General features: G+C 34.7%; 1 long non-coding RNA gene across 2 annotated transcripts; it reads left to right on the forward strand.

The window, feature by feature from the left end:
• Positions 1–9,207: 9,207 nt before the first annotated feature.
• LOC111416593 (uncharacterized) lies at positions 9,208–9,732 on the forward strand. 2 transcript variants are annotated; one of them, XR_002706571.2, is made up of 3 exons: positions 9,208–9,280; positions 9,341–9,489; positions 9,539–9,732. It is a non-coding gene; the product is annotated as an uncharacterized lncRNA (long non-coding RNA). The 2 variants fall into 2 exon arrangements; XR_002706570.2 differs by having other exon boundaries at positions 9,272–9,295.
• The last annotated feature ends 4,198 nt before the right edge of the window (positions 9,733–13,930 follow it).

The raw sequence follows: 13,930 nt of genomic DNA on the forward strand, positions 1-13,930 counted from the left end.
TTGTTGTAGTTTTTCTTGATTTCTTTAACTATACCTGAATATTTATGACATTTGGTTCTTATGTTTATCTTCTTCGTATCATAAAAGTAAGAGAATGAAAATACATATACATATTTAATCGTATTAGGTACGATTAATTACTATCAAATTATTCAAATTTTTCAAAGGTTTTAAAATAAAATTTTTTAAATTCAGAAGTTTTGGATTACGCGATAAAAACATTCAATATTATAATAATTATAATAGACATTTCTTTTTTACATCTGTTTTGTGACTGACGATAAAAAAAAATTTTTAGCAACTGATCTCGACCAATAGAAAAGCAGAGGCATTGTAATACCGATATATGCTATCCTTTTTTGAACTTTCGTTTCTCTTTCAACGAACTTATTCCCACGAAACGGTCGAACAGCCTTAACTTTTTAGACCTTACACTAATGAACATTAACAATGATATTGAATATAAGATATATCGAAAACCAACTCAAACTGATACAATAATTCCTCAAACATCTTTTCATCATTATTCACATAAAATATCTGCCATTAGATCTTACATTCATACTCCTTCTTCAGAAGAAAAAAAAAACAATGAACTTCTAATTATAAAAACAATAGCAATTAATAATGGATTTTCCAATGATCAATTGATTCGTTCATTAATAAATTACAATTAAAACACAATCTCAATTCATCTACAGCTTTACAAAGTATAACACATAACGAAAATACCAACAATAAAATTTATAGATTTATAAATTTTGTAGGCAACATTAGTTATAACATAAAAGGATTTTTAAGAATTATAATATTGATGTTTCATTTAAAAATAACAACACCATAAAACAAAAGTTTTTCAATGCCAAAGACAGAATAGGTTTGTTAGATCAAAGTGAGGCATATAAACTACAATGTAACACTTGTAGTACTACCTACATAGGAGAAACTGGTAGATCCTTAAAAACCAGAATTAGAGAGCACCAGCACAACGATAATTCCAATTTCGGCAGACACATGCTTAATTCCAAACATGATTTTGACATACAGCAAAATGTTTCATTATTACATGCACATAACAAACTTTTCAAATTAAACCTTTTAGACCAATACGAGACAGACAAGTTTAAATTTAAAAATCCCCAAAATTGAATGCCTTAACGAGTAGATCTACAGTTCTAAAACTCCTTTTCTACCCCTTTCCCCAAAATGGAGAGGACCGCATGCATTCTTCGCACTTTTTGCGGTCCCAGCGGCCAACACCCACCTTCCTCCCCTATACCTACCCTTACTACCCTTTATCCCTTTTTTATAAATTAATTTAAAATCCACTTTTTTTACATCCCAAATGTTGAACTATATCACAACAAACTAACATTTATAAATTTTCAAATTATAACAAATTTACTACTTGTTTATACAGGCAACTTCGGATTACCTTTTTATGTTTACAACAAAATAAGTTACAATGTTTTTTCTTTGTCTCAGAGTCTGTTTCTAATTTTTAACTATTTTAAGTTGCTTTACTTTTATTTTCAAATTAATTACGTTTCATCTTTTACAAAAATGGTGTTTTCTCTCTTATATTTTTTCGTTACGACTTATGTACTAAAACGTCACAACTCCTTTCTTCGTTCTTCCTTTTTAACGTGTCGATCTGTTGTTTGTCGTAACCTCAAAGTAATTTTATTTAAAATACTTGCAATTACACTTAATACTTTGCAATATGACATCTTAGTTAACTCTTATGACATTGTAAGTACACTTTTATATTTTTTATATGATTTCTTATATTTACTTGTTGTATGTTTTATAAATTTAATTCGACTTTCATATCAAATTTCGAAACCTTTATGTTAAATAATTAAATTGACCGATTGTTAATCTCATTGTAGACTCTGAAGATGGCCATGGGCCGAAACTAGTAAGACTTAATTAAATAAATAATAAAACCAGTTTCAAAAGTACAATACTAAGAATATTAAATTTAATTACCTTCTCACGAATCAAACAACTGGTATAATGGATTTTAACCATAATTATCTAAAAGTTATATAACCTAAATAATTCCGTTAAAACCCTAAACCTTTATGTATGTCAGGAGCATTTCTTCGATTCAGTTTGTATGCAAGATTAAAAGCTTGTTAAAATGTTTGTTATAATATATAAATATAATAAATATTCTGTTGTGGTACATGTTGCTGTATTAATCGCAAATTGGATATGTGGGAGTTTCTCATCCCATGTTGCGTGATCATTTCCCGCAAAGATATCCAACTGTGGTTTTAAATTACGGTTTTTCCATTCTACTGTGTTTGCTTCAGGATGATATACAGGATTCAAAGTCTGCTTGACATCCAGTATATACATGGTTTGCTGCATTACCTTGGAAACAAATTGTATGCCATTATCACTAAGAACTCGTCTTAGTAAGTCATATCGGAGAAATACTTCTTCTACCAAAATTTGAGCACACACGACGGCTGTTGCTTCTTTTATTGGGAAAAATTCCACCCATTTTGTAGAAGTATCTTCCACAATAAAAATCCATCGATTTTTCGTTGCTGTTTCGAGTAATGAGCCAAATGGGTTCGGAGTGAAAAAGGTAATGCTTGGAGGGCGTTGAAGTCGGTAGGTATGGGCGGTATTGCGGGCAATTCAATACCAGGGCATCTTCAACGACCTGATGATTTAAATTTTTATTATGTCAATTCTGTTTCATCTTTATTACCTTTCGATGATGATTTGTACAGATATTATAGTAGTAATCGAATTAATAGTAACACTTTTACATTTCAAAGGATAAGTAACTCTGACATATACGAAATTATAAATTCTATAAAAACAAGTGCAGCAGGAATAGATACATTGAATATAAACTTAATTAAACTTTGTTGTCTTTACATTACAGATTATATCACACATATAATAAATCATTGTTTGACGGAGGGTGTTTTTCCAATAGAGTGGAAGATAGCACTGGTAAAGCCGTTGCCTAAAGTTAGTCGGCCCTTAGTGTTTGCTGATCTCAGACCTATAAGTGTACTTCCGGTGATATCAAAGATTGCCGAAAAGGTTATTGCTGGCCAGCTGCAACGCTATATTAATAAAAATAAAATCTTACTAGATGTACAGTCTGGATTGAATGTTGACGATATTGTGAGGGAGTTGGATATGGGTTAAAGCTTGTATTGTGTCTGTTAGATTTTTCGAAGGCATTCGATACGATTAATCATGAACTGTTGCGATCTGTGTTACAGTTTATTGGGCTGGATGATATTGCAGTCACTTTGCTATATAATTATATAACGCATCGGCAACAAGACGTTATTATAGATGAGGTATTATCGTGTCCTATTCATTTAAGGTCCGGTGTGCCGCAGGGTTCTGTCCTGGGTCCGCTTCTATACACTGTTTACACTAGTAGATTTTATTGTCACTTAAAATATTGCAGAATACAATTTTATGCAGACGACACTCAGTTGTACCACAGTTTGTTGCCAACAGAGTGTGCGTTAGCTAATCAACACATTAATGATGACTTGCGGAATGTTGTTGAGATCTCTCGCAGGCATGGCCTTAAAATTAACTCCATGAAAACTAAACTGGTTTTATTCTCACCGCAGAAATATCGTGATTCAATTAAGTCTAGCCTTGATATTTGTGTTGGTGACGTGAGGGTACCCTTTGCAGCGTCGGCAAAGACTTTGGGCCTGATTATTGACGAAAAGCTGAGATTTATTGATCATATAAATAAATGTACTCAGAGAGCTTACGCTAATTTGCGGTCAAGATATAGCAACAGAAAATTTTTAAACAAAAAAATTAAAACTATGCTTTGTAATACGTTGGTTCTTTCCCATTTCAACTTCTGCGATGTCGTGTATTCTCCCTTTATTACAGCGCTTACAACTCAAAGAATACAACGAGTGCAAAGTTCTTGTTTGAGGCTGATTTTTGGTGTTCGGCGTCGCCAACATATAAGTCATAAGTTGCGGGAGGTAAATTGGTTAAATATGAAGCAGCGACGAGCTCTGCATTCAGCGCGTTTATATTTTACAATACTAAAAACTGAAAAGCCACCGTATCTATATAGAAACATAGTATTTCGATCAGACGTACACACAATAAATGTCCGTTTTAAAGGTACACTAACTCCTCTACACTCGCTTGAATTTTTTAAAAATTCGTTTACGTTTCAGATTACAACAGTTATTAACAGTCTCCCGATAGATATCAGAAGTTGTAATACGATAAGGTCATTCAAAAATAAATTATTTGTTCATTTATTTAGTGCATAATTTGATTTACGATGATATAGCAGCCGTCGCCGTGACATCGCTGAGTTTAAACATTAGAGGGTGTGCAAGGTTCTCACTACAGATGGCAATATTATTTGCTGTTTCTTTTTCTTTTGAATTATTGTTTTATATTATTATGTTTTGGTTGTATTATTATTATTTTTTTTTTTTTGTATTATTTTTGTTATTATATTACGTATCTGTTTTTTTTCGCTCTCTTAAGGTTAAGTTGAAAATCAGTATTATACTGAACTTCGCCTTTTCGTTCACCTTTTTATTAGTGATGGGCATAATCGAATGACCATAATCGATTAACCGATTATACACGATCATTCGAGATATCGATTATTCTAAAAAATAATCGATTATAATAAAATAATCGAATAAAATAATCGATTATTTTTCCATTCGATTATATTTCTATTCGATTATTTTTTCATTCGATGTTGAAAGTTAAAATAAAATTCTATATAAAATATTGACTGACATACTACTTCAAGGCTGTTTTGGGAATTTACCGACTTCTCTGAATGTCTCATTTTAATATTTAAATTAAATAGAGCCTCAAATGATTAGTAGAATCGACGTTTTATGTTTGTATTCATTACTAGTTGTTTAATATGAAGTAAAAAAAGAATGATTATTTGATTCCCCATGATAATATGGAGGATGTTCAGTCAAAATACATATTTCAAAGAAAATATTTATTGCACTACATATTACTATTTAAAAACATGATTTCGTTGATCATATTGCTGCTTAACCTGCACTAACTCCTTCTGTCCTTTGTTAACTCGCCTGCTTTTGAGAATACCCTCTCAGGTGGCACTGATGTTGCTGGCACGCAGAGGTACTTATTTGCAAGTTTATATAGTTCCGGGAACATCTCCTTCTTGGACTCCCAAAAGTCTAAAGGATTCAGCTTCCTATCTACCAATGGTAGGTCTAGGTACTGCTTTATTTGTGCTTCGGCAGAATGTGTAGGTGTGGACGCGCTGAATTCCTGCTTAGCCTTTATATCAAAATGCTCCCAAAGTAAACTAGCTTGGTTCTCGCTGGAATCTAAAATTTATATTCAAATATACTCTATTATCGAACTATTGCAATAACAAACAAAAAAAACTTTTAACGAAAATGAGTTAACAGTAATAATTTACCTGCACGCCCCTGAGTACAAGGTATTTCAGAATTTGGAGTTTCTAGATGCTGAGTGATAGTCACAATCAAATCCTCTACTTCTTGTGTAATCCATTTAAGGGCTTGATTACCATTTATTACCTTATCAAAGGCCAATATCTTTAATCTGGGGTCCAATAATGTCGCCTTTGCACAAATTTTTGAAGATTCAACATAACCCAATCTCCTCAATAGGATATCATGAAAATTAGTTTGCAATATCTTTCCCGTGGAAGTTATTGGTTGTGCATTCTCAACAGCGTGTTGGACACCACGAATTAAGGGGATGATAATGGACAACGTTATATATTTTTCTCCCGACAACTCGGAAGTCATAGCTTCAATAGGTTTTAAAATACATATGCAGTCTTTAATTAGTGCCCAGTCTTCCGATGACAAAAGTGAAGGTGATCCAGGAAGATTGGACATTGCTGCTGACAACGGAACTTTTAGTTCCTCTAATCTTTGCATCATCGCCAAGCAAGAATTCCATCTTGTTGAAACGTCCTGTTTCACTTTTAGCAGAGGAAGTTTCATTTGATCGTGCATTTTGGCCAGTTCACCAGATGCTACAGTGCTTCTTTTAAAGTGTCCCACAATATTTTTGCATTTCTCGAGCAATTGCTGTAGATCTGCATGTTTGAGAGTGTCCATGGTACATAGGTTCAGCGTATGTGCTATGCAGGGTTGGTGAGTCTTATTGAGATGAACAGTGATAGCGTTTCTCATATTTGAAGCGTTATCTGTTACAATACAGTGAACTTTTTCAAAGATATCCCAACTTTCAAAAACTTCGCGAAGTGCGCTGGCAACATTTCCTGCTGAATGACGATCAACCAATTGTTTTGTTTCCAGTAGGTAACTGTTCAATTGGCTTCCGTTTATATAATGAGCAGTAACTGCCAAAAATGCTTTCGTAGATGATGATGTCCATATATCTGTTGTTATAGACAAATTTGACGACAAATTCAACTCATTTTTTACCTTACTCAACGTCGCTGTATATATATTTGGTATAAGGGAAGTTGTAATTTTTTTTCGACTTGGTAAGTCATAATGCCGATTAAGTTTATTTGTATATTTCATGAACCCCTTATTTTCAACAATGGATAAGGGCTGAAAATCAGAAACTATCATTTCAACTAAACTTTGATCTATTTCGGTTTGCTCATTTTCTGAAATACTATATGTTTGTGTTTTTCCGTAAAGAGCAAGTTTACGTTTACGTTTGGAAGGCGGTGGGTGTATTATAGAATGTTGTGAGGAAGTTTCAGTTGTAGAAGTTGACGGGAGTGTACCTCGAATTTCTTCGCATGATGTATCTTGAGAAGGTTTAGATTTTTGTAATAATAAGGCTGGGTGCTTTCGTTTTAGGTGTTCACTTAAATTTGTAGTATTGCCAAAGAATTTAAATTCTCGCTTACATTCACTACACATTGAGATATCTCCTCTTCGTACAAAATGATCCCAGACGAAGGATCTCTTTGCAGTTTGTCGAGGCATATCATTAAATCTTAATAAACACAGAACAATACACAAACACTTGACCTGGTTGCGCGAGTTTGTGCTCGAGTGAACGACGAACGTAGTTCGGGTAGGGGTGTGCAACGTGTATATATTTACAGCGAGTTTCAAAGAATTCGGTAAATCCCCGAAACAGCCCTCTGAAGTAGTAATACTGTAAATATTTTAGATAGAATTTTATTTCAACTTTCATCATCGAATGAAAATATAATCGAATGGAAAAACAATCGACTATTTCATTCGATTATTTTATAATTGATTATTTTATTCGATTATAAAATAATCTATTAATAATCAATTATTCATATATCTCGATTATGCCCATCACTACTTTTTATTTGCATAAAATATAATTTGTATAATTTATATAGGTGTAAGTGAACGAATAAAGTCATATATTATTATTATTAAATAGATCAATAGACAATACTTCAAATCTTCGGTTGTAAGTAGGAGTTTGCAATAAACCCGCTGGTTTTAAATTGGTTGGTTTATACTTTTGGCAAGGGACACATGCCTTAACATAGTTCTGGAGATAGCGCCTCATTCCAGGCCAATAGTACCTTTTTGCTATGCGTTCAATGGTTTTTTCTCGGATTCATAGTGCCCTGCGGTTGCATCATCATGGTATTCTCTTATGATTTCGGCTCTGCATTGTGATGGGACTACATATTGTGCTTCTTTCTCATCTGATTCTGCAGAATAACGAAGAAACACCATTGTTCATTAAATAACCTTTTCCCGTCATATGGGCGTACTCTTTATTCTTAGGAACAGTTTCAAAGGATTTGAAAATCTTGTCCAACTCTGGATCTGCCAATTGATCAGACCACAATTTCTCTAAACTATATTCTTTTATAAATGAAACACAACCAGAAGGAAGGACACCTTTACACGTTAAGGACAGGAATAACTGAAAGGAAAAATTAGCAGCGCCGGGACTCGAACCCAGGTCTCCCGTTTGCCGGACGGTTGCACTGACCTCTATGCTACGCCACAAGGTGTAGGGAAATTAACAGACAAGGATTCCTTTCAACCTGTACATTTCTGGACCGCATTCGCACCGTCCGGCAAACGGGAGACCTGGGTTCGAGTCCCGGCGCTGCTAATTTTTCCTTTCAGTTATTCCTGTCCTTAACGTGTAAAGGTGTCCTTCCTTCTGGTTGTGTTTCATTTATATGTTACATACACGTTTATATTAATTCCACTTATTGTTTATATATTCTTTTAGATCAACAGTTACTGTACATACACTAGTGTAGTTTCTCTCAGCAGTTGTCAATAATCATAAGCATAATTGCGTGCATCTGTATTTAATGTGAATGGTTTCGCAAACATTGCATTGATTTCCAAACTTTATCTTTCTAAGATTTTTTAACTTTGAAGGTCAGGATTTAAACCAAAAATTTTTACAAGAATCTTCATTTTGACTCTAGTATTTGTGATTAAAATTGTCCCACGACTTACAGAAACACACTGTATATATTTATGTATGTAATTTTGCAGAGTATCATTGAAAAATCCATTGTTGTGCAATGTCTCATTCGTTTGTATATTTTACTTTCATTGTGACTGTGCTTGATTTTAAAATGTTTTTACTGATTCATATGTATATACTTAAATTAACTTGATTATCATCTACATAGAATTGATGTAAGTTATTTATTTATAACGATTAATATTTTAATGAGATAATTGTGTTTCCACTTAAATAGATATTGTTTGATGCTGAAGTAATTCGAAACCGGTACCAATAAATATTTAATATGCAAGTCAGAAGTTTTCTTAAATTACTTTTTTATATAGAAGAAATATATAACCTTAATTGGTACGCAGCGGATGTATCAATGCATAAAAACATTCTAATTCATACAACGCAAAAAGCACTCGCAGTCGAGCTCCCATTCTTTGGTCAATTCTCCCTTGTTGCATCGGAAGATATATTTTTTAATTACTTAATTTTAAATTAATACAAAACATATTATTTAAGGAATACCAAAAAGTTTACGTTTTCTATAATTGGATACTAAAAATTATGAATTAAAGATTCATTTATCAAATATTTAGCACTTACTTTTAGATGACACTTTTGATGTTTATGATTTCACGCACCAACGCTTCTTACATTAACATATTCTAATATTTAGTATTTGCAAAAGATGAAGAGAAAAAGGATAAAAAATGAATTAGGAACATGCGCAAAACATCAAAACGCCTCTATAAAAGACCCCACAAGCTAAAAGCACACAGAATCCACCAACTAAAGTTCACAAGTTCTTCAAGTAAGCTCAAATAAGGTAAAGATTAAAAAGTTTTTAATTTTACTGGAGTTAACTTTTTAGTATGAATCATTTAATTATTTTTGCCCTGACGTTACTCTGCATTTCGAAATCGGTCGATTCTGTACCCATTATCAACTGCGAACCAAATTCGTTATCTGAGACTTCGAGTGAACTCCAACAACTTTGTTATTATATTATGGAAAATATGAGTAATTAAATATCACAATCAATTAATTCTTTTTGAAATTTTTTTTTTAGTTGTAGGTGACACCATTGGGGATAAGCACTCAGAACGGGGAATCAAGAGACAAGCAGTTGATCACGTGTTTTTGCGCTTCGGTAAACGATTTGGCTTCTAAATGAGTAACTCTAATTGATTTTATAATCATCACAAAATTGTACTCACTTTATTATAGTAAAATATTTAAAGAATAAAAACTAAAATTGTGGAACTTGTGTAAGTTTGTTCTAATATTCACTGTTACTTTGAATAAATCCATCGAGACATATCGGTGCAATTATTCTTCCTTTTTCAAATTCTCATTAGTAGGTTTAACAGCCATTAATTCATCTACGGATAATGTGTCCTAATCGTCTGAAAAGACATTTATTTGTATTTATCTTGTAACTGCACAGATGCGGACTACTGTCGACACCATGATTCTATTTGAGCAATATTTAAGTTGCGTATTCTTATTGTTACGTTAGTTCATAATAGGCACATAATTTATCAATCATTTCGCCGGTCAACTTTCCCCTTGATGTTCATTCTATTAGAAAATATAATGTGGACAGATTTCCGGAAAAATTAAAACTAATAAACAATTTTTTGTGCTAAAATATCTGGGTTAATAAATAAAAAGCGGCATTTTCTTGGTCTTTTGACGCGAACTGTATACAGGGTAATTCAAATTCGACCCCCATCATTGGATCTCAGAACCATAAGATATACAGAAATGGTTAAATGGAGGTTGCGTATCTCAGAGCTCATCATTTTTCAACTAAGTTTTTGGATCTAGCCGTTTTAGTTTTTAAAATAAGGCCGAAAAACAAAAAATTGACTTTTTCGTTTTTTGCCTATAACTTCTTTATTATTCGTTTCTTCGTGAATTTGAAAAAAGATTCTTAAGGCAACTTTTTATGAAAAATGTCATGACACAACTACAAATATTCTCCGACGTTTCGTTTTTGTGAAACTATCATCTGGTTTATTCTTTTTTTGAATAATTCAATGTTTTTTTAAATGAAATACATTGTGTGATATATCATTGAAATCAGAATTAATTATCCTATTTTTTGGTGTGAAAATCAAATATGGCGTTCATAAGAAAAAATAAACCTGATGATAGTTTCACGAAAACGAAACGGCGGAGAAAATTTCTAGTTCTCTCATTACATTCTTCATAAAAAGTTGCCTTAAAAATGTTTTTTCAGATTCACGAAAAAACGAAAAATAAAGAAGTTATAAGCAAAAAACGAAATAAGATTACAATAACTAAGGATGTTTTATACAGGTTGATTTAAAAAACCGCTGACAGACTTCTAGAGTAGATAATACATGAAAAATTAAGATGAATAGTCTTAATATACATGGGGTCGCAAATGCCTCGTTGGCGAGATATAGCGGATCAAAGTTTCTTTAAAATTAAACATTACCTGCTATAAAAAGCACTTTTTTAAAAATATTGTCTACGCCATTGCTCTCTACGCGTGTAAAGTGATCAATTATCTATCAATTGGTCTCTTACAAAACTTTGATCAAAGCAATAGTTTTTAAGAAAAACACGTTTGTAGAAAATTTGTTTATTCAATCAAAAACTGTTGCTTTAGCAAAGATCTTATGGATCAAGCAAAGATCTTGTTGAGAATGCAACAAGCCCATAAGATCTTTGCTAAATACATATGATATAACATTGGCTTATAGTAATAGAAAAACAATTCTTAATTTATCCAAGTGATCCATGTTGCAAGTTACTGTTTTAAATTAAAACAAAAGAGAAATTTGTTATTTGCGTGTTTTATTAAATTAGTATCAGTACCGGTTTCGAATTAAAAATGTTTACACCATGTTTACCGTTTTGTGTCCGGTTATTATGTGCTGTGTAAACTCGTGTCAATCTTGTTCTTTTAATGTAAATTTTAAAGGTAGATTTTATTTATTTACTTATTGTTCTATTTTTTTTTTTAAAAATTTTTAACGTGTTGTAATGTTCTTGTGTTCACGTGATTTTATTATTATATTGCCTTTATGACAATTCAGATGATGATGAATTTTTTAATTCGAAACCGGTACTGATACTAATTTAATAAAACACGCAAGTAAGAAATTTCTGTTTTGTTTTAATTTAATTCTTAATTTGTATCCATCATTTGTTAACCATCATGTATGTATGGATTGGGGAGTGCATGCAAAACCGCACGCCATACTTAGGCCCCATTGGGCCCCTTTGTGCATCCTCCCATTACACTCTGGTCACATCAACCAGCCTCAGGATTTACCAAAGGCTAGGTGCATTCCTGATGTCATCTGTGGTGAGCCATTCCTCTCCGAAGGTCCTCATTCTGAGGTCGTTCAGAGAGGGGCAATCAGACAAAATGTGTTTAACCGTCTCGTCATCCTGTTCACAGGCTCGACAGAGAGGGGAGTCAGCAAGCTTCATGTTTTGAAGGTGCTTATTTACTTTACAGTGTCCCGTGAGGAGACCTGTGGCAGTGCGAAGGGCACTTTTACCGAGCCCTACGAAGAACTGGGCTGTTGCGGCTGAAGGATATTTTAACAATTCCTTGGCGACATGACAGCTCGGGGTACGGTCCTACCCGTTTAAAAATTTTTTGTGGGTAATGTGCTTTATTAACTCGATGTGAGTGGCTAAAGAGGGGTAATTATCGGCTCGGGTGCACAGGGCGCTCTACCGGCAGCACGTTTGGCTAGCCTGTCCGCGTGGTTGTTACCCTTGGAGCCGGAATGCCCTTTAATTCACTGGATTCTGACAGAATTGTATTTCGCGGCCTCCTCCAGTGCTTTGTGACAATCCATAACTACTGCAGACGTTATAATAACTCTGCTTAAAGCCAAAAGAGATTGTTTACTGTCTGTAAAAATAGTAAACACTTACCCCGCTTGTAGGAATCAACAATGCAGTCAGCAGCAAGTTTAATAGCAGTTAGTTCCGCTTTTATGACGGTGGTGCTGGACTCTAAAGGTTCTGAGAGGCGAATCAGGGGATCGTGAGAGAATACCCCCGCGCCTGCACCATTTCGTCCTTTTGAACCATCAGTGTAGATCTTAAAAGTTCTTTGTACATCTACTACTGTGGGACTGACGTGGGTGAGGTACTTTTTTGAGAAAACATATTTTGCTGGTCTGTGATCAGTCTTACACTCGAGTAGGGGTGTGTCTAACACTGCTTCCCTCCAGAGTGTTGAACTGCTGCCAGCGTCGTCATCCTTCATAGTTCCTATTGATTGTAGTCTTTTCATGGTTACCAACGCCACTTACTGGATATGTAGGTTGAGTAGTGGTAAATTTAACACGATTTCCATGGCTGCGGTGGGGGTTGATCGCAGCGCACCTATAACAAACAGACACGCGAGTCTCTGTATTCTATTAAGTGCAGTGGTGGACCGTAAGTTAGCATTGGTCGAACAACGGCGGTGCAGATCCGCAGGGCTATCTTGGGAGACAGACCCCAAGTCTTCCCGACAGCCCTCCGGCACTGGCCGAAGGCGACACAAGCTTTATTAACTCTATTGTCTAGGTGGGATTTCCACGTTAGCTTACTGTCTATTATTAAGCCCAAGTACTTAACTTCTGTAGACATTTTAAGTGGAATTTTAGCGAGCGTTGGCAGTCTATAGTCGAGCCGTCGAATTTGTGCAGTGGTAAATCACCGTGACAGGTACTTACAAAAAAAGGGGTAGTCGGTTCCTTCGTTATGTAACCGCCTACTCCCGCCAGGGTCTATAAGGCGCAGCTACACTATACGAGAATAAACCTTCCTTTACAGTCAGATAAGAAGTTATGAATACTGTTCACAGTGCGTCGGCGGCTTTTATTATTTTTTTGTCCCCAGTAACGCGCTCAGTGCGCTACCCCCAGGAGGGGTGTGGTCACTTACTTTGACGAATCCGAACAGGGCGACCTTCGATGTGAGAAATTTACCTACCTGTCACGGTGATTTATCACTGCACAAATTCGACGGCTCGACTATAGGATTGCCAATGTTGAGCTTGCGTGTAAAAAGATCCATCTCTATCCTCTTAGGATTGACGAAGAGGCATTGTTTATTACACCAGTTCTCAATTAGATTGAGTGCTTCCTGCATCCTGTCGAGGAGTACGTTAGCATACTTGCCTCTTATGAGGATTGTCAGATCATCTGCGTAGCCAACGGTTTTAAAACCGGCTAGGTTTAGGCGTTTCATGAGGCTATCGAGGGTGAGATTCCACAAAAGTGGAGAAAGTACTCCCCCTTGCCGGCAGCCTCTAGTAACAGCCCCTTGAAGAGTGGCCTGGCCAGCCCTTAATTTGACGACCCTATGTCTTAGAGTACTCTCAATCCAGCCGCACAGGGCCAGAGGAACGTTATGCTCTAGCAAGGTGTCGTTAATTCCGGAGAAGGTAGTTTTATGAAAAGCTCCTTCCACGTCA

Source organism: Onthophagus taurus, unplaced genomic scaffold (assembly GCF_036711975.1).
Source record: "Onthophagus taurus isolate NC unplaced genomic scaffold, IU_Otau_3.0 ScKx7SY_14, whole genome shotgun sequence".
NCBI classification, from domain to species: Eukaryota; Metazoa; Arthropoda; class Insecta; order Coleoptera; family Scarabaeidae; genus Onthophagus; species Onthophagus taurus.